At 43.9% G+C, this 20,828-nt stretch overlaps 1 protein-coding gene across 1 annotated transcript in view; it reads right to left on the bottom strand.

The window, feature by feature from the left end:
* CCDC81 (coiled-coil domain containing 81) overlaps positions 1–20,828 on the bottom strand; it is a 296,640-nt gene that overhangs the window by 227,953 nt on the left and 47,859 nt on the right. The window lies entirely within an intron of this gene.

Raw genomic sequence — 20,828 nt, 5'->3', positions numbered from 1 at the left:
TGTTTTATGTGTACATTATTCAAGTAAAAGTACTAGAAAGATACTGCCCTTAACTAAATAATTATAATAATGACATGGTGTTGCTACATAATGCACATTTACATGCTGTCTCATGACAAGGGATGGGTGAAGCAGATATTATTGAACTCTCATTCTACCAACATCCAAAATCGATAAGAATTCATCCACACGGGGATACAATGTGCAAATGGAAAAGGTGCAATGCAGGTATAACTAAGAGAACACAATGACATCAGTGCACTAGAGATCAGGGTGTTTGACATTTCTATACTTCTTGGATAAAAATTTGGACTTAGATTTTTTATGCTTTTCATACATTGGCAAGCCGGAAATGTGTCATTAGGAAGCTCTGACATGATCCCCTGGTGTAAACAAATGTAAGGAAGGAAGACCATTGCTATGAATATAAAGGTTCTTCCTATTACTGCCTGAAAAAATGCACTTGCATGCCGCGCTCTCTGACCTGGGACCTATGATTGTTCACCGAGCCCAGGCTTGGAAATTTGAATCTCTGAAAGGACACATGATTCTTACACGCCTCTTTCTATCTTGACTACCAGGACTCGATTCTTACCTAGCCTTTTCCATTGATTTATCATTGTGGTTTGCACACGGGGCAGCCCAGCCCACAGCCGACATTATCCTGAGTTAACTGACTCCTACACACCTCACCATCGTCGATCTCCATTTCTGGGACCAGATTGGCTGTATTTTTTGGGAACCCATATTCTAGATTTCTGGAGGTAAGAATCACTACCCCCCATTACCTGTTGGTGTTCCTCACTTATTTGTTGGAACTCCCATCCCTTTTTTATTTTTTACTGATTGTAGTAATTCTCCCCCACAGAATTACTCCACTATCCCCTCTTATCCTACACATCAGGAGCCCTGACTCACGTAAGTCTTCTCCCTTGGCGAATTCCAAATTTTTCTGTTTATTACCCAACCTTCATCCTTCTGTTATATTCGTTTTTGTTTAATGTCCTTTTTTTATTAACTCAGATCCTTGTGTTCACTCGTATCCTGATGATGGCCACACATTAATCACAGGTCGAAGCTGCATTGACTCCAGCCGCCATATATACTTTAATTGACCCCACTCCTGTAAACTAAACCCGCAGTTAAGCGTCATAATCCTTGTTTTTTTTGTACATATGCACTTGTCTCTTTTCTATTGCCTATGTACTTTTTTCACTACTTGAGCACTTGATTCACATAATTATCTACAATTCAATTATTATTTTTGTCAATAATCTGTATTAAGTACATTTTGCCTTCGTTGCTTCCGATATTTATTGATAATGTTAATAATTGTATATTCTGATGAATGTTTTCAGTGTGGATAGTAGCTGCATCCAACGATTCATCGAGTAGTATTCTTGTAAACGAGTCTACAGGGAACCAGTGTTGCTTGTTATGTAATACGGATTCCTGTTCCAGCAGAGTGGGCTTACCCTTGTTTTCCTCTTTCACGGTCAGGTTCCAATGAGAGCACTAATCCAATTCCAATGGGCTTTGCAGACCATGAAAGTGTTAAACTGCACATAGTGCATGGGCACTTTTGAAAGAAGGCGTAATTTATTTCACAAAATCCTACAGCTCACCAAAATGTACTATCCAAAAAGGATAAACTCTTTACCTTGCTCTGTATCTGGAGATTTAGAGATCACAACCTTCTCTCCATCTAACACTCCTTGCCTTACATTGTTAGTACATGCCAGGGTTTCGCTTTCACATACCACGGTTTATTCAATAGGTTGTTTAAAGCTCACTTACACGGAAGGGGGCGAAAGACTTCAAGGCACAACTTGTTACTTAAATGAGAAGATCCATATCAATATCAGTGCACGCTTGAGGAGGATCCAATAAATACCTATTCATGTACAAATAAAATATGACATCTTCCGGCAGACTGACTCCATCACAATACACAGCCCTTGAGATTTGAAGTCCAGTTTAATATGTTACATTAACAACTCGCTGTAGTCACTGCTCCCAGAAATCCATGCTCTGATGGATAATGGGAGCCATGTTCTAAGAGAAAATTCTTCTTGCTGTGGGACGCTCTCAACTTCCCTCTATCTCCTAATTATACAAATGCCCCTGAAATGATGAGGTGGATAATGCTTGTCTGATCATGGCAGAGCTTCTGAGGTCCCCTCCTGGCCCAATTTCACCTGTCGATAGTTTGATGAAGCTGATTTCTATTTCAATTCAAAATACATTACCTTAATATTATCATAAGTTTTTACCAAAAACCAGCGCAATCTGCATCTGAAATAGTTTTGTTGAATGTACAATAGCAAATGTCGGCTTTTTTCCATGTGTCTAATGATAAATGGATTAGTCTTTACCGTTATGAAAATTAGGAAAGGACTACTGCTTGTCTCTAAATGTCTTTTGGTGGCATTTCCAGAATGCCTTGTGCCTTTGCACGGAGTTCTACCAGTTTGCATCACTGAAGGTGCCAAGATAATACTTGCCAGGCTCCAGTAAGAAATCCCAGCACCACTCCACACATTACTCCAATGAAGACAGTGTCACTGTGCTGTTGCACTTAACATCTAGCTGGAATGTACTGTGTAAATGCTGGCAACAACTGGTTGATTCTCTCCATCATCATCATGATCTCTGTGCAGCATGTTTTCTACCAGATCCACGGGCTGCTACATATGATGGTCCAATGTTGCTGCCACCGATAGGGTGCAGTATACCCATCTTTCTTCCAGCTTTATTGTTCCAGCACCTTTTTACTCACAGATCTAGCCCTCACCTCTACTGGGCCTCGATGAAAATGTACTTGATCCACCTCTCCGGTTAACATTTGCTTATTCACTGTTGGATTTGTTGCCGCCTGGTTCACTTTTGTCAATTCTCACTCTGAGGTAACTGCTGTGGGCAGTAGGAGATGGCATCTATTTTCATTCGCTGCAGATGGCATCTTCACTTCTACTGCAGGGCAGGAGGTCCTCTGCTCTTCATGGCCTCTTAGCCCATCAGGGGGGCCCTATGCAACCAAAGCCCTGGCCCAATGAATATCTGTGATAGATGGGAGACTTAAGGGCACCTCTTCAAATTCAGCACAGAGCCCCATCATTTTGTGTTACATCACTGACTTAGGCTTCCATTAATAGTTGCAAGGCATCTGAAATTTAATGTTTGTGTTCAGTAAAATCAACTGCCAGACGTCGAATAATAGGATTTTACTGGATCCAATGATATTGGATATTTTTTACATTTCTATACTTTGCTTCGCAGATGGAAGAAATTGCAGATGTCTCTTTAGGCACCCGTTCAATAGATTGAAATCGTAAATGTATTTATTTAGTGTTTACGACCCCTGACGAGGCACTGAAACGTTTTTTTATTGAGTAGTACACTATTCATGGATCCTCGATTAGTAGGTTAATACAAAAATAGTTTTTTGTTTTTCTTGTGCATATGATTGGTCATATTTTTGCTCTTGATTTCCTGTGTGTTTAGTACAGTTTGGAATAGGGATAGAACGATAGGGGGGATCTGAAAATGAGAATTAGTAAGATTGTTTTTGTAATTAGTGGTTGTGTGCGCTTGTTAGTTGGGTGACATGGCTAAAAAGGAGGGTGAAAGTTTGAGAAGAATGTTTGGGAGTTCATAGTAGTCAGAAAGGTTTGAGATGAGTCAGAGGGTGGAGGGGTGAGAAGGACGGAGGTTGTTCTTTTAATAGCAAAATTTAAATTATTTATACACACACACACATTAGAACCTAGTTTCCATAGACAAATGGTTTGTGTTTTGCTAATAACTTTGGTGCTGTTTGAAGAATCTTCACAACATTTTCAAAACTAGTACCCAACTCACTTCAGCTGCTGTCTTGAATGTTTTCGGGTGATTCGTCAAGCAGGGGACGAGAAAAAGGAGGAGTTGCAATACATGCAACTTCCCATAGGGATTTTGAACACGACTATAGCCCGAATTGCTGAGCAGAATTACACCAAATTTGGCAGAAAGCTTGATCATGGTTCACAAAGGTCTCTTTTTGTTATTTGATGCAAATCCGTTCAGTAGTTTTGGAGTTATTAAATAAAAAAGAAATGCATATATTTAGGTACGCAAATCCTCCACCGATCCGACAAATCTCATTATGAGATCGGTTTGGCAGCCAACACTTCAACCAGAAAGTGTTGGCAGCCATCTTGTAACTCGCACTCATCCAAATCCTAAGAATAAAGGTGAAAGAAAAGCCATAAGAGGGCAGGGTAGGACTACCATGACCCCCTAGGCCCGTAGTGAGGCCCCACCGGGATGCCACCAGGGGGCCAAACACAACTTTTTTTTTTTTAAGTGTTGTCTCAAACCCTTGATTTTCTTTGCCCTTTGGGTAGGCCAGGTCTCAGGGGGAAACACCTTTTATATTAAGGGGGAGAGGGCGCACACAGGCCTACCTCCTGGGCCGATTTCGGCCTCAGGGCCCAGCTGATTTTTAAAACAGGCAGGGGTCGCACCCCACCCGCTTCTTGGGCCAAGTTTGGCCCCAGGGACCAAATCCCTTGGGGCCCGGCCATATATACAGAAGGGAGGGGCAGCCACATAGCACCCCTGTCGGAGACATTAATGGCTCTGGGGCCCCATCCTCTAGGGCCATACTCCTGCTATGTCCCGGGATGCCTGCCCCAGGGCATAGTGTGTTTGCTCTAACTTGGTGGGAGCAATTTTAAAGCTCCCGCCAAGTGAAAGCAAACACTAAGTCTGCTCAAAGCGTGAGCAGACTTTTCATCTGTTTCCCTGGCTGCACTAAAGCCGGTAGAGAAACAAATGAAAAAACTGCCCCCGCCCACAAAGATCAGCATTTTTTGCTGCTCCCTGTGGGCTGGAATGGGTAAAATGGCCTCCAAAGGAGTTTGTTTTAAGGATTAAATTTAATTGTATAGATGAATTCGGTACAGGTAACTTAATTGTGGGCTGGAGCAATGCTGGTTCCTGAGGGAGGCGGGGAGCACTAAACACTCCCATAAGTAAAGAAAATAATATTCTCCTTGTTTGTATCTTGTTTCAACAGACCCCCGACGAAGGGGCAGGAGCCGCGAAATGCATTGGGTTTTCTCTAAATTTGTGTTTTGGCAACTTTATTGTTTGATTGTATCTATAATGCTGTAGCTATGAAATAATTACTGATTTCAAAGCAAAAATGTATGAAGAATGAAATGTAAATAGGATACTCTCATGATGATGAAATACTGATGAAAATAAATATAATGGTATAAAAGAAAAAATATTATAATTTTTTGTAGTGCGTACTGGAGTCCTGGTGATTCACTGCACCAGGCCTTATTCATAATAAAATGAAACAGCCAAATGACACCTGCAATGCAGATGGCCAACAAGAGTCCTTCTAGCATTGCAAATGCTGGACCTTGCCCTGCTGAGAACATACTGGCAGAAAAATATTTCTATTTGTATACATAAGAACCCTTGCAGTGGTCTCTGCCAAAACCCACTTTAGAAACCACCAAAATTATTTCCCTGTTATGTTCGAATGTAAAAGTAGCAGTGATAATGGAAAACATAGCTATTATCATCTTATGGTCACAAATAAAAAATGTTGATCTTCATTTAGTGCTCTTAACTGAAATCACCTATTGCTCATGTAATGCTCCCTTTCTGTGCTACTAGCCTTCAGTTCTTGTTCACATTGTTATTAATATTTATTTAGTGCTCACATTGTAAACTACTAGTCTTCGTTTAGTGTTCACAATTAAGATAACTTGTCTTCGCAGTGAAGACAACTAGTCTTTAGATGCTGTTGTCAATGAATATTACAGGTCTTTTTGTAATATTCAAAAGAAATATCACAGATCCTCTTCCTCCACATTTGAATGCTACTTCGGTTGAAGTAGTATTCCCTCATTTTAAATATTTCGGCCAGTGGGCCCACTAGGTAGCCTTAATGTACACTAAATGAATAATATTCTTGAACATAAAATGAGCACCAAAAGGAACACTAAAAAAAATTAAAAGAAGATATTCCATTTTGGTGAGGGTAATCACTAAGTGTTCTGACTCAAGTTGTGGTTCAAACCTTACATTAACATCACACTCAGAATCCCTGGCCCAATGAGTTTGTCCTGTGTATGTCTCCGTGAGTGAAATTTCTAGGAACACATTGTGAACAATCAGATGGTGCACACGTATGATCAGTGTTCGCCCATGACAACAAAAATCAGGACAATGGATCCAGATGTCATTGCAACTGGGGCCCTCAGGACAGGCTTGGATTGGGAAGGCAGGCAGGCAGGCATTGGGCGAGAGGTCGGTGACCGGCAGGCCGGATTTTTGCAGGCCTTCTGCTTCATTCCTCCCATGCCAGGCCATCGTACTGAGGTTGTGGTAGGCGGGGAGGAGGCAAGCCTGAGAATCGACCTTCCTGGTGACCAGGTGTTCCTCTGGCCATTGGGCCATTCCCACCCTGTGCCCGGTCTGGCCCAGAAGCAGTGTCTTCCCCTGACCCCACCATCATATTCAGGGCACTGGGGGAGTGGAGGTTGGGAGCATGCAGGAGCCTTGCTGGGGGGGGGGGGAGGGGGGCAAATTATTTTGTGGCCTTTGTGCCATTTTCACCTCAGCCCCCCTAGAGCAGCAGCAGCTGTGTGTTTTTCTGGATCTCTTCCTGCCAGGCCTCACCCAGAGGCTAAGGTGGGCTGGGGAGGAGGTAACAGAAGCGGCCTTGCAGGGGACCAGGTGTTGTCACCTCGGTTCCAGTGGCTTTCTGGCCTTTGGTTGCGATGGGTGCTTGTCTGCATAGGCCTCAATGTGAGGCCACGTTGCCTACAGAAAAAAAAACTGAGAATTTAGCATTATGGCTACAGAGTGGACTTTGGAACTGGCTACAAGTCCCAGCATCGGCTCAACATCCTGTGATTCTAGGCAAATCACTTCATCTTCCAAGTCCTAAAGTACCAATGAATTTGAACTTGTGCAGTGTAACTGGTGCTCATGTAAATCGCTCAAATGCCACTGGGCTGAGTTCACCCTACATAAAGCTACAAAAATGTAATTAAGGAAAAGCCCTTTGTTCATGTTTTAAGATTTTGCAAATGCTGGAGCATGATAATTGAAGAGGACTCTTTGTATAAAAACGTCCATATTCTTTTTTTAACGTGGCTCTTCTGACTTTTTTTAATTTAACATGTAGACACAGATCAATAAGACAACTTTACACTTTCGTTTTACCTTTACTGTTTAAAATTCATATTGATCCCAGGAACAAATGCAGGCTTTGACTGACTTTCCTACATTTTCTCACCAGCGAGAATATTAAAATACCGGTCTAGGCAGAAAAAAAAAATAAACTGACAGATGGCAACCAATAGCGACCCGTGCAGGCAAGCGCGGTGGGTTGGGGGAGGGGCAGGGGTGGTGAAAGTGAAAAACGACGGGATAGGGGATGTAAAATAAATAAAACAAACCACTTACCTTGTGAGCGCCAAGTCGGCGATGCCGCTAGCGCTAGGTAAATGATTTTTTTTATTTGTTTATTTTACATCCCCTATCCTGTTGTTTGTCACTTTCACCACCACCCCCGTCCCACCGTGCTTACTTGCACGGGCCACCCCAGGTGGCAACCCTAGCCAGATCAAGTGCTGTGGCCATTGGGACATTTTATTTTACCTCAACTGCTCAGCCAAAATGCAGTGCTTCTAGTTTTTAGGTCTCGCCTACGCAGCGCGCATGCATTGCATAGGAGACCTTTAGCCGTCGGGCAGCTTTTTTTCCAAGCACATACTCGTGCCTGTGGTGGCATACGACTTGGGGAGTGAGCAGCGGCGCTCCACGAGCATGTGCTTCGCAAAACAGCAGACTGCACATGCACGCACGCAGCACGCCTGGGCACTCGCGCTCTCTCTCTGTCTCGCGCGCGATCGGTTTCACTTTGTGGTTTAGCGCTTGTTTGTTTAGCTTGTAGGGAAGGTTTTGTTGCAGCCTGTCAGCGCTGGATGAGAACACCGACAGCTGTTCTGATTCGCGTTCTCAAATGATTTACTGGAGTAGCTGTTTTTTGGACACAGCAAAATATTAATTTGACATGAGTGATCCTTGAAGCACTAGCTTTTGTCAAAGACGAGACGTTCAAAAGTACCTCGCTGACTTTGATCAAAGATATCAGTGTGGAAATGGCCTTCAGGGCACAGACACGGCTCTTTATTTTGCTTCGGTGTAGTGGGTGCGGTTAGTGGAGGCCCGTTCTTTTGTGTTCAACTGCGTTCGGAAAATGTGCAACATAAGAAAAGTGCCATTCATACAGCAATCTGCTCAGTCTCTAATTGACGTAATTGTGTATGCAGATGCACGACCTTCCCATCTCTGAATAATTAGCGCTGCTCTTGGTCCTTGAATCAATCTTGTGAAAACCACTGTGACCGATCTGCACACGCCTGGTGCTGAAAATCACTTTGCCAGCAGCATACCTATAATACTTGGTGGTTCAAACAACAACCAAGCCAGCCTTCTCCAGTGGCCGCCACCTCTGCTCTTTAGGAATGCCTAGAACATAGATACGCACACGCACCACATAACGCACGCACACCAAACACCACTGAAGAGCCACACACCAATCACCAAATAGCACGTACCAAATACGACACAACACACAGCAATAGAGCGCTGCCAAGCGGGTCCTACAAGTGTTGATTGCGCCTCTGTTGGCAGACACCTGCTCAAACCTTTCGGCAGTACCTCATTACCTTGTGATGCTGCGGCCTGGCTGCTGTACCTGCCGGGCGACCTGGCATTAGAGCTGCCACCCTGTTGCTTTCACATCATAAGTTTATTCCCTGGATAGGATTCTACAACTTAAATGGGGCTACTGGTGCTGCCGCGCTGGAGGGTATCACTGAGGTGCTGGTGAGCCAGCCCTGATTGAGAAATAGACTGTTCTCCTGTTCAGTAAGTACTTAAGATGTCATTTAACATGGGGTCACCTATGTATCAGTACTCAAGGCACATCCTCGCACTCCTCCACAATACTTGAACAGGCAGTCAGCGGCACGGATGCACTGGAGCAGCCCTGTCATCCTGCATCTGTTGTGGGCAAGCTAGACAAGATGCTGGTGGTGGTTAAACGGATTGTAGCCTCACTGGAAAACACACAAGCATCTTTGGAAAGTAAGATAACACTGATGGCAGTGCTTGCACTGCTACACACAGACCACTGCAAGTTAGATGACAATGGTCCCCAGTTTGGGACCGATTTTTCTCCCCCATCCCCTCCACCCCCGCCTGATGTAACTTCACAAACTACAGAAGACATTATTTGATCCCTGCACTGTGCTCCTGGATATGCTTGATACAGTGTGATGCAAGTGTTTATTGCAATATTTTCACATGACTTTTTGTCTTTAATCACTTTTTTCTTCTCAGCTCTATTGGTAGATACCATTGCAACATAAACACCTACAACCCACAATATAGTGTATACTGGTACCCACTAGCGTCTTTGCAATCTAATAGCTTCTATGTTAGTTAAATGCCTTTCCTGCAATAGTTCAATGCGTGCAGAGCGACGCTTCAAATACAAATACACGGGGTAGCAGCGTGCAGAGGTGTGCATTTTCCGCACATTCCAATTAATTATATCAGTGTGTCATGAGAACTCTGAGGTAGGGCGCATTGTAAAACCTCTATATGCATTGTTATATGGGAGGGAATGTGGAATGTCAGGGGGTTAGAGCTAAGTGATGGCGGGCTCGGTCATTCATAGAGACACCAAGCATTTGCAATGCAATAGATCTTGCATTTACACAAGTTTGAGCTTTTGGCATTGTAAATGACAATGCATTTTTAAAAAGGTTTGTTTTTAATTGTTAGCAGTCATACCACTATTTAAATAAGCCTACACCCGAACCCTGCTCTCTTTCCAGGTGCAGACCTGTGCCTTAACTCTTACTGGCTTTTCTGTAATTCATCTAAAAAATCACCATGCTTTTTGTCATATCCAATTATTTATCATCCATATGCATTATATAGCAAAGCAACCCTTTTTGATAGTTTTGCCCGACCTCTGGCAAAGCCAGTGAGACTACTTTTAATGCGACACATTGTATGTGTGCATGCAAAGCATGTGGCAAGCATTGGCACGGCCAATGGGTCTCGCCTTTGCGACCTTATAAGTATTTAGTTATGCAGCACAATATCCTTACTGCAACAACATCAACTGTTGCATGGCTAAACACTTATAAGGTCCCAAAGGCGAGACCTATTGGCTATGCCAATGCTTGTTACCAATGTTACTGCTTGTATAGGATTAAAAATGCTTAAGTTACCAAACCTTTATAAAACTATTAGTTCAATGCGACTAACCAAATGGTGTTTCATGAAAAGAACGATCTGGGAATGTGGGCCACATTTTTAGGTCTCGAATGGCGTTGCAGCGCAAAGCGCTGATCCGCCTCCGCGAGAGATTTTGTAAGAGAGGACTTTGAGAAGAGGGCTTTAAGCCCCGCCCCTCATTTCCATTGGCCAGTGGCCTGCCATTGGAAATTAGGGTTTTCTGTTTACGTCCTTTGTCTCCGAGCCGGACTGTCTCGCATGCTTTGCTGCTGTCGCAAAGCATTTCTTATCTTGATTGTGCCAAACACATGGCCCCATAAAGATAAGAGATCCCCATGCTCCGGCTGCAGCGCGGTCGAGGGACATGGAAATGATAAACATGTTGAAGCAGTGCTTTTCCGGCGTGCGCATCAGGCTTCTTCCGTCAACAGTGCAAGAGGAGCAGTCAGATTTTGGGTGAATCTTCCTATCCACAGCGATTGGTTGTGACTGGATATCGTGAATTAAGGACGCTTGAACAGCATCGAACTCAAGGGCATTTGAGAGCGGTTAAACAGCTCATTATAAAGACACACAAGTGGGCAATAGCACATTTTCTCCGTTTTGAGGTGCTGCGCATAAGTAGTAGGGTAGGGCGTGACAATCGATTCATCAACCTCTTGAGACTTCCAGACGGATGATAATCGAGACCGAGACTTGAGGTACACAGCAATAAGCTGTTACTTACGTATGTTTTGGCCCGCCCCATTTATCCTCAGACCACGATTTAGATGGCGAGGCTCTGTCTCAGACAGTGATCGAGCATGGGCAGAGCTCTGTCTTAACGAGTGACCATGTTAAAATCAGGCAGACTGGCTTCCACCTTCATTCCCCCACCCTGCCGCTCATTCTCCCTACTGCTCAATCTCCCGCCCTACCACACATTCTCCCTACCCCTGTTTCTCCTACCCCCTCAATCTTCCACCCTACCGCTCATTCTACCACCCTCCCGCTCATTTTCCTGCCCTACCACTCATTCTCCCCCCTACTAGTCACTCATGAACTACGCTTCACCGTCGCCCGAGTCCAGAGTGGCCCTGAGTTGCAAGGAAGTCAGTCCCCAGCTGCACTGACGCAGAAAAGGTAAATAAAAAATGCTTTATCAACAGCTTCCCTGAAGCCCAGGACACTTGCCCCCACCCAGCCCCGCCGCCTTGGTTTCGAAGGTAGCGCGAATTCGACACTAAAGTATAGTTACATGAGCATCAGTCACTTTACAGAAGGACACACACACGTTGGTTGTTTATTTTTTTTATTCTTTTGGGCACGTTGATAGTAAGTGATTTTACCGAAGCACGGAACGTTGAACCCACGCTGAGACTAGAACCTAGGTGTCCCGACTTCTAAAGTCGGCAACTCGGACAAAAAGACTCTGCTTTCATTCCTGTATGGCTTGTTCCCCTTAGCGCTGTGAGCTTACGGCGGTGTAAAGCGCTATACAAACAAACATTAAAAATGCAATAGGTCTCGCCTTTCATTAAGTTAAAGACATTTGCTTTGCTATACAATACCAATAGCAAAGCAAATGGCTTTAACTTAATCAAAGGCGAGACCTATTGCATTTTCAATGCCTGTTTTTGGGAGCGCCCTGGCCTAATTGTGATCACAATCCTACCATGACTCAAGAGAGGGGTACACGTCCATCATCAAGTGAGGGATTTTCCCATCCCAGCAGTTAGTCATGTGGACTAGTGTGTTAACCATGTACGGCACTATAGTATGCATGGAAACCACAGTATTCTGCCTATGAACCAATTCATTATAAAAGAAAAACAAATACAGTATGCCTACAACCCAGTATTTTGTGTATGCAAGTCATGGAGTTATACACTGACCAGTATTTACTGTGCATGCACCAATGCACTCAACCAACAGCAACAATATGGTTCATATAAACCAGTATATTGGGAAAATGAACCAAAATGCACGCCTTAAACTGCATGTTTTGATAAGCAACCCAATGTGCTTGATTAATGTTCCAGTAGTTTATCTACAGATTAACAGGCATACTGATTACTCAAACTAGTGTTCCTTTATACCAATCAGAATAATGCATGCAAACCAATACAACTTGTGTGAACCAGTGCAATGCACACAAGGCACATCCAATATTCTTCGTATATAAACCAATCTATTTTCTACAAGAACCACTGTGAATTATATAAACCAATTTAGGTCACATATGATGTAACTGAATTTTGGCCTGTTTGGCAACTCATGCTTATGTTCGCTCACTGTCTTGTATATGAAGAAGTGCATTTGCAGTTTACTTGCAAGTGACACTACGCAGTTGGACCAAGTCATGCCACCAGATAACCTAATTTCTGCTATCGCGAGCAAAGTAATACTCATCACTTCCACTATATCTGGCGATACAGCTGCAATACCCAACACTGTGGTCTCTACCCCAGAGTTAAACCTAAGGTTGTCTGCAAGTGGATGTGAAAGCAACACCCACAGTTTTTGTAGTTACCAAGCTGTAGTGTCAGCCTACCATTTCAATGCAACAAACATCAACTGAGGCAGGTGCTTCTACTATAGCCACTTCAACCATCATGACTGCTTGTAGGAGCACCAAGTCTCAGGTTGTGGCAGGTATCAGAATGCTGCAAGGTGAGTATGAGAACCCTGGTGTCAATACCATGATCATGGCAGAGGCGGGGCAGACTTTGAACCTGATGCTACTCCTATCATCTCAGGTCCTGTGCATTCCTGATAAGAGATATGTTTGCTATGGCAAATCTGTTACATCCCAGCTTTCAGCTCATGGCACCCATAGCACTTTATCCCCTTTCTGCCCTCCCCTTGTGCTGTTACTCCTCTGCAATAGTATGTTAGACGATCTGTGCAGTAAACTAACATCTTCTATTGCACTAAAGCTAAATAAAGGCCCAGCATGGTTATCCTCACATGCTCCCTTCTCTCAGCTAACCCCTGTCTCTCAGGAAGCAGCCTCTCAGGAGTGAAGTGAACCATCATGCAAACAAACACAAGCATTTCATTCCCAGGGGGCAGGCGAAGGGGACCAACAAGATGCCTGAGATGCTTCATTAGTGTTCATTAGCACTGTGTTACTCCATAAGGCTGGCTCTGCTTATAGCGGTGCAAAACACGGCTCTGAAGGAGTTTCAGATTTGTATTGTATACAAACATGTCATTCACATTGTGTTGCTATGTTATTACCATTAGCGCACACGCCTACAGCAAAAGATATAACAATGCGGGTTCAAAGGATTCTTTATGATGTGGGAAGATTACTGATTAAAGCAAAAAACAAAAATGTTGGTCTTGCTAGAAGCAATCACCTGCAAGTTACTAGGGACAGGATAAAAGCATTATTATTATAGGTATTTGATACAGGGGAAACCTAGCTGCAAGTAGCAGCGGAGTGCTTTCAAGAGAACCATTTTAACAAAGAAGAGCAGCTCTTATATATAGGTGTTGTTAATAAAAGAGCATTATGTATATTTGATCCACTTAAAAACGATTTGTAGAAGCCAAAGTGTGATTGGAAGGGAGACGGAAACATGTCATTTGAAATACTACTAAACAACACAATATGCAAATTGTATCGAAATTGCACGGCTTTTTCATTACAAAATTGTACAATTTGAGGCACAGGAAAAAAACTGATTTGCCCTGAACCACAAGATTTTTGGACACAGCATCCACTGGGAGTCAGATCTCCAAGTGCCAAACTCAGCAACATTGACACCAAAGAACATATGGCAATTTTTTTACTCTTATGATAAATTCTAAGTTTGGGATTAGATGTGCGCTATTTGTTTTTACAAAATGACAAAACTTGTGGAGAGGCGAATGAAAATCCCTTAGTATTGGAAGATCCACCGTGTGAGACCTACGAACATTGAGGGAAGATTTTGATCAGTACCCTTGCGTTTATAAGTGGTGGAGATAGACAGCTGTGTACATTTAAAATGTTCTATATTATAAAGTAGAAGAAGGTGATTTTTATGTTTTCTTGCACGGGTAAGACACCCCTACTTGCCACTGTCAATACAACCCTCACACACTCAAGGCACCTTCCCACAAGCTTGCAAGATAGGCAAAATTCTCACTCTCCTAAAGAAACCTATACCAGACACTAATGACCTCACTAGCTACTGACTGGCCAATCACTCACCGACGATCCATCGACATAGATCATTGAAAAAGCAGTCTACGTTCAACTCCAAGATTAGTTTAGTGTTAACTATTTCCTGACTACTACTGGCCTGGCTTCATGTCACCCTGCTGCATAGGGAAAGCTACTTTATACCTTATAGACAATGCCCTCTTGACAACAGATGAAGATGATCCTGCCTCTAGATATTACTGAGGTTTACCACTGCCTACAACACAGTCAACCACACACCCTCATGGAGCGGAGCTTGCCTGACTCCAAAATGGCGCAAGTTAAGGCAGCTGTCCCGATCATCAGCATAAATCCGGCATTATCCTCGCATTTACCTAACCCAGTCGTTCCCAATCTGTGCGCCGCAGCACCCCAGTGCGCCGTCAAAATTAGTCTGGGGCGCCGCACACCAAGCACACAGTTTGGGAATGTACTTGAATTTGGCTGTTAATCATATCTTTCTAAAGCACAGAGCTCTAGTTTCACTCCCTCAGCTCAAAAACATTTCATTCCCTAATTTTCAGTTTAAATGTCAAAGCCAAGTTATTTACGATGCTCAGGGTGTAATTGCCTACAGTTATCCCCAAAAAAAAAATTAATTCACAAGTACAAGTTTCATGCTAAGTTATAAAAACATACACAGGCTATCTGAAGTGTTCAAAATTCATAAAATGGAGGCATGACATCTGCAGTATTCAATAAAGGTTGATGTTCAAGTTCATTGAGATTGCAGCAGAAGAAGAAGTGAATATTTTTATGCTTATTTCTCTAAAAATAAATTAAAATTTGCATAAGGGACTGTCACAGATAAGAAGTAGAAGACCAAAAGCAAATGGAATTGTTAGAAGCAGAAGTTCAAACTCAAAGGTCAGAAACTAAAGAGCAAAACCCATTGGCCAAATGTCAGAATAAATGCCCATAAATAAACTAATGTCACTGATGAAACAGAAGGTGGAGTCTTTATTTTATTTTTTAAACTTGTAAGGCGCAAACAGCTACCCTAAAAGGGTTTCCCGGATCCGAGACACAGCACAGAAGAGTGGTAAGGGTTCGCGAGGTCGTTCTTGTTATTGTTCGAACAACCAGGTTTTGATATTTTTCCGGAACCTAGAGTAACTGACCTCCTTGCGAATGTGGGGCGGGGTGCATTCCAAAGGGTAGGACCCAGATGTGAAAAGGATCTGCCTCCCATTCTAGAAAGTTTGAACCTAGGCACACAGAAGTTGGCTGCTGATTGTGAACGTAGGTTTCTTTTGGGAGTGTAGGGATGAACTAATGCCTGCAGGTATTCAGGTGCGGTGCCTGCTTTTATCCTGATCATACAGCTCAGGGCTTTAAATCTGATCCGGTTCTCTACCCTGAGCCAGTGCAGATCACGCAGGTGAGATGAAACACTGGCGGTTTTCGGAATTATGCATAGAAGCCTGGCAGCTGAATTCTGGACAAGTTGTAACCGCCGTATGACCGCTTTATTTGCACCCAGGTATAAAATGTTTCCATAGTCAAGCCGAGATATGATGAGGGAATTGACTACGGTTTTTTGGGTGGAGATGGGCAGCATCCATAGGATTTTTTTGAGCCACTTCAAGATGGTAAAACAAAGGCCTACAACTTTACTGGCCTGTTGTTTCATGGAGAGAGAGCTGTCCACAATGACCCCTAAATTACGTGTTTGGGTGACTGGTATTGGGAGGTTTCCCATCTGGGAAGGCCAGTGGGAGGCGTTCCACAGGTCTCGTTGTTTATTCAGAAGGAGGATCTCTGTCTTATCTCCATTTAGTTTCAGCTGGTTGTTGGTCATCCAGCTGAAGATGTTGCGGAGACCTTGTTGAAGGAGGGACGGGGATAGTGGACTAGATTCTGACAGAGAGAAAATGATCTGTGAGTCGTCAGCGTAGGTCATGAGGGTGAGTCCGTATCTATCCACTAAGTCGGCCAGGGGTCTAAGGTAAAGATTAAAGAACAACGGGCTCAGGATAGAGCCCTGAGGCACACCATGGGGGCTGCTGAACAATCCAGAGCACGCTAAGGACGATGTAATTTGAAACATCCGTTTTTCCAGAAAGGACCTAATCCACTTAAGAGCAGCGCCACAGATTCCATTTTTTCCTAGCGTAGTTAGTAGCCTTTCGTGCGACACAGTATCAAAGGCCGCGCTCAAGTCAAGGAGAATGAGGGCAACCGTTTGACCGTCGTCAAGGAGTTTCCGGATGGTTTTGGTGACTCCCAACAGAGCAGTTTCCGTGGAGAAACCTGCTCAGAAGCCTGATTGTGACGAGTGGAGGAGAGAATTTTCTTCAGTGAATTGAGTGAGGGCGGAGTGAACGTGTCTTTCTAGAAGTTTCGAAAAGGCAGGGAGAAGTGAGATGGGTCTGTAATTTGACAATATTTCGGGGTCTGCTGTGGGTTTCTTCAGTAATGGGCTCACCATGGCGTGTTTCCAAAGTGTAGGAACTATAAAGAGTTCCAAGGAAGAGTTTAATGGGTCAACAATGATTCCAAGGGAGGGGGTGTCCAGTTGTTTCATTACATTGATAGGAATAGGATTGCAAGGGGAGCCAGATTTGATGGTCTTGAGGATAGACTTTCGTGTGTCAATCTTAATGGGCGGCCAGTGTTCTAGGGTCTGTTTGACAATGGGGGCATACTCCATGTCAGCCTGAACAGTAGTGTAATTTTTGTTACTATTGATTTCTATAATTAGTTTGTCGATTTTATCGGTAAAGAATTGGCGAGGTCCTGACATTGTCGCTCATTTAGCCGACGGGCAGTTGCTGTGGTTTGCGCCCCTGCTAGTTCCTTAACCGTGTTGAACAGGGTTTCTGCTCTATTAGCTGCTTCCATAATGGTGTTAGATACAGGGCACGGGCTTTCGTTCATGCTGCATGGTATAAGTTTCTTGCGTTTTGATGCTTAATTTTTTTGACAGGCGCATAGTCTTTTCGCCACTGTCTTTCTAATGCCTTGCATTTGGATTTCTCAGTTTTAAGTGAGTCGTTATACCAGGGGGCTGGGGGGCGAGGGCTATTGCCCTTAGTGTGAGAGGAAGGTAGGCAGGACTCAGCGGCGTTACTGAGCCACTGTTGAGTTGCTGTTGCTATGCTTTCCATGTTTAGGCCTTTTCTGGGGGGTTATCGTAAAGTACTGTGTTGAATTTTATAATGTCAAGAGTTTTCCAGTTTTTCCTTGATGTGGCTGGGAAAACAGGCTGTACAGAAGAGATGGCTGGTAATTTAAGGCTAAATTTGATTAAATAATGGTCAGACCAGCATACGGGGGTTGTATCTTGCCATACCAGTTCGGTGAGATTGGTAAATATCGGATCGAGCAGGTGCTTTGCGGAATTTAGAAGTCTGATGTTTAAAGCTATCAGATCTTCTAGCAGGTTGCTGCATGTGGTGCTCGATGGGTCATCCAAGTGAAGGTTGAGGTCTCCCATAAGTGAAAATATTTTTGAGGCTAGATGAAAGGGTGTAATGTAGTTAGCTAATTTGGAAGCCCATTGGGCGCAATTTCCGGGGGGCCGGTACATTAGTATACCTGATAGTGTGAAGTTAGGGTTCATAGTAATTTTAAAGAAGGCTGCTTCACAGTCTGGAATATCTACAGGATCAAGGGTACATTTTAATTTTTTGTTATAAATGATAGCGATTCCGCCACCAGTTTTTACAGCTCTGTCTTTCCTAACAATCGCATAGTTGGAAGGGAGAGCAGTGGCTACATAGGGGCCTGCACTGTCGTGTAGCCAGGTTTCGGTCAGAAAAAATACACTGGGTTGGTCTTCTAGTATCCAATTAAAGATGTCTAGCTTGTGTTTAGGTAAGGAGCGGCAGTTGATACTGTAAAACAGGAAGTCTTTTACCTTGGGACTAACATTTTGGTGGCGCTTTCTGTATCTATTCCTGCGGACAGGGTAGGGTTGAAGGGTAATGAGAGTGAGACTACAGTTGGGACAGATAGCATTTCCTGTGTGATGCACCTCAAGTGTAGTGCAATGATCGTGCTTGGTGGGGCGCAACGCTTTTAGTTGACCAGAAGTCATTACCTGCCTGGTCTGTGTCAGTGGTGCATGGCCCTCTGCCCCGGACGGGCACAGACTGGCTCGTCTTTGGCGTATCTTCGGCGCTGGGACGGCGCGGACGGTGCGCGCATCCGCTGCGCATATTTGGGGGCAACTAGGTTTTGTAGAGGACGTGCTAGCATTCAGCTCCGCCTCCACACACTCGCCCAATCAATGCCCGGCACCGGGAGAGAACCCAGAAGAAGGTACCGCCCTGCACCCTCCACTACTATCAAGCCTAGCGCTTGCGGTGGACCGGGGTTGCAGGGGCGACAAAGATCGCCACAAGATTATCATGAGCAGAGTGCAATAGTTATACAATTTTTCAAAGGTAAAGTGCATCCGTGCAATTTTAAAAATCAAAATTCACACACAGCTTTAAAATATTCTAAGTCGCGCTATCAATGCAATTCTTAAAATCAATTTACACAGGAGCTTTAGATATTTCTAGGTCGCGCTGCGAACATAAAATGCGCGTGTCTTAAACCAAAAGAATCAAATTACAAAAAAGATTGGTAAAGACAGTGTGTGGTGGGAGAGACCTGGGAGGGACACATCTGGGAGCCCAGGGAGGAGCTGGCACAGCACTGATGTCATCGTCATCTTGGAGCTGAGAGAGAGGCTCAAGCAGCATGCTCCCGTCATCTCAGAGCCCAGAAAGATGCTGAGATTGCATTATTGGCAACTAGGAGCAGCCTGCTGTGCATCAATGGGAGCCCTCAACTCCGAGCCCTGAGCTCTCCTGGTAGGTACCAGGGCCTCCCCAGGGGGCATGCACACACAGTCAGAAGGCGTGATGACACACACAGGAGGCCAGAACACATAGTCAGAAGGCAAGGACACACAGGCAGTAGGCAAAAACAGACTGAAGGTATGAGGACAGAGACAAGATGCAAGAACACACAGACAGAAGACACGAGACAGACAGCATGCATGAGAACACAAAGACTGGAGTTAGGAAGGAGCAGACAGGTGATGTCCACAAAACACACTCCTAAAGAGGACAGAGTGAAAAGGGAGCAAGCCAGACAAGGGTTACCTGGGGTCATCAGACTGGAGGCAATAATGTGCAAAAACAGAAAAAACTAGACAGCAGATGCACCGAGGGTCTGAAATAACATTCCTGTAGTAGTAGTCTTTTATTCGATCAAAAATATGATCATTCACATCATATAAAAGCAGTACATTAAAATAAGCAATTAAAATACATTAAAATACATGTTGTAAACATGTGACAAACTGATAAATCTTTCATTTTAAGAACAAGAATGTAAAACATCGTACCCTATGTCAGTATTATGCTAAGGGGAAAAAAATTAGTGTTCAGAAGACAATTAGCCCTGTTTAGACCTCTTCCACAAGGCATATAACAAAAACCTCGAGATTGCGAACACTAACCAGCTTGTAGTGTCTGTCGTAAATAGGCGTAAAGCTTCCATAGGACAATTCAAAGATAAAATACAACAAACAGGCGCTATGAAGATTTTTTTGAGGGCAGCATAAAAAGGGCAGCAGAATAAAAAGTGTTCAATAGTGTCGGGAGAAATATGACAAAAAGGACACAATGGATTAACAGGCACATTTCCCCTAGAACTTCTTTAGGCATTCAGAGGGAGTGTTCCATATCTAAATTTGATATACAACGCTCGAGCCTGGGGTGGTTCAATATCATCTAAAAACATCTCAAAGCCAAAACCTCATTTAAAGTGCAAAAACCTCTTGGTTAAAGTGCTATTTGCAATACAGTTTACACTCTCTGTGTCCATTACATCCCAAAAAACGTTTTTTAACAAGGGGGACCATAACTTTGATAATGGACTCTGGTTCCTCCCATAGCTGCCCCAACCCTATTTTTAAGAACCGGGCCTTGATCTTGCTGAACCAATTAATGCGGCCTGTTTGCTTATGCAGGGCAATCAGCTCGCCGAGGGCCTCCTTCAATGGGACCTGTGTGTTGCTTGTCCATACCCTTACCCAGAACAAAAGTGCCCTGAGGATGGCAAAATGATGTATGGAATTTAAGCCTAGGTCAAGTCTTAGCGGAAGGAGGGGAGTATTCACTGGCAAAGTCATGATAGCTCCAAGAAATTTGTTTTCGGCGAGAGTGAGATCCGTCAAATTTTCCAACCCTCAGAGCTCTGCCCCAAACTGGGCTGCTCCACGGCTTTCGCTTTGTGGAGTTCTAAGATAGGCGATATTGGCCGGTAAGGGGACGCCCTGGCCCAACGTACTATGGCACAATCAACATGTTGGAGGGTTAGTATACTC

The sequence above is a fragment of the Lissotriton vulgaris genome, chromosome 8 (assembly GCF_964263255.1).
Source record: "Lissotriton vulgaris chromosome 8, aLisVul1.2, whole genome shotgun sequence".
Taxonomy (NCBI): domain Eukaryota; kingdom Metazoa; phylum Chordata; class Amphibia; order Caudata; family Salamandridae; genus Lissotriton; species Lissotriton vulgaris.
The sequence above is the reverse complement of the archived record's forward strand: the minus strand, read 5'-3'. Positions and strand labels throughout refer to the sequence as shown.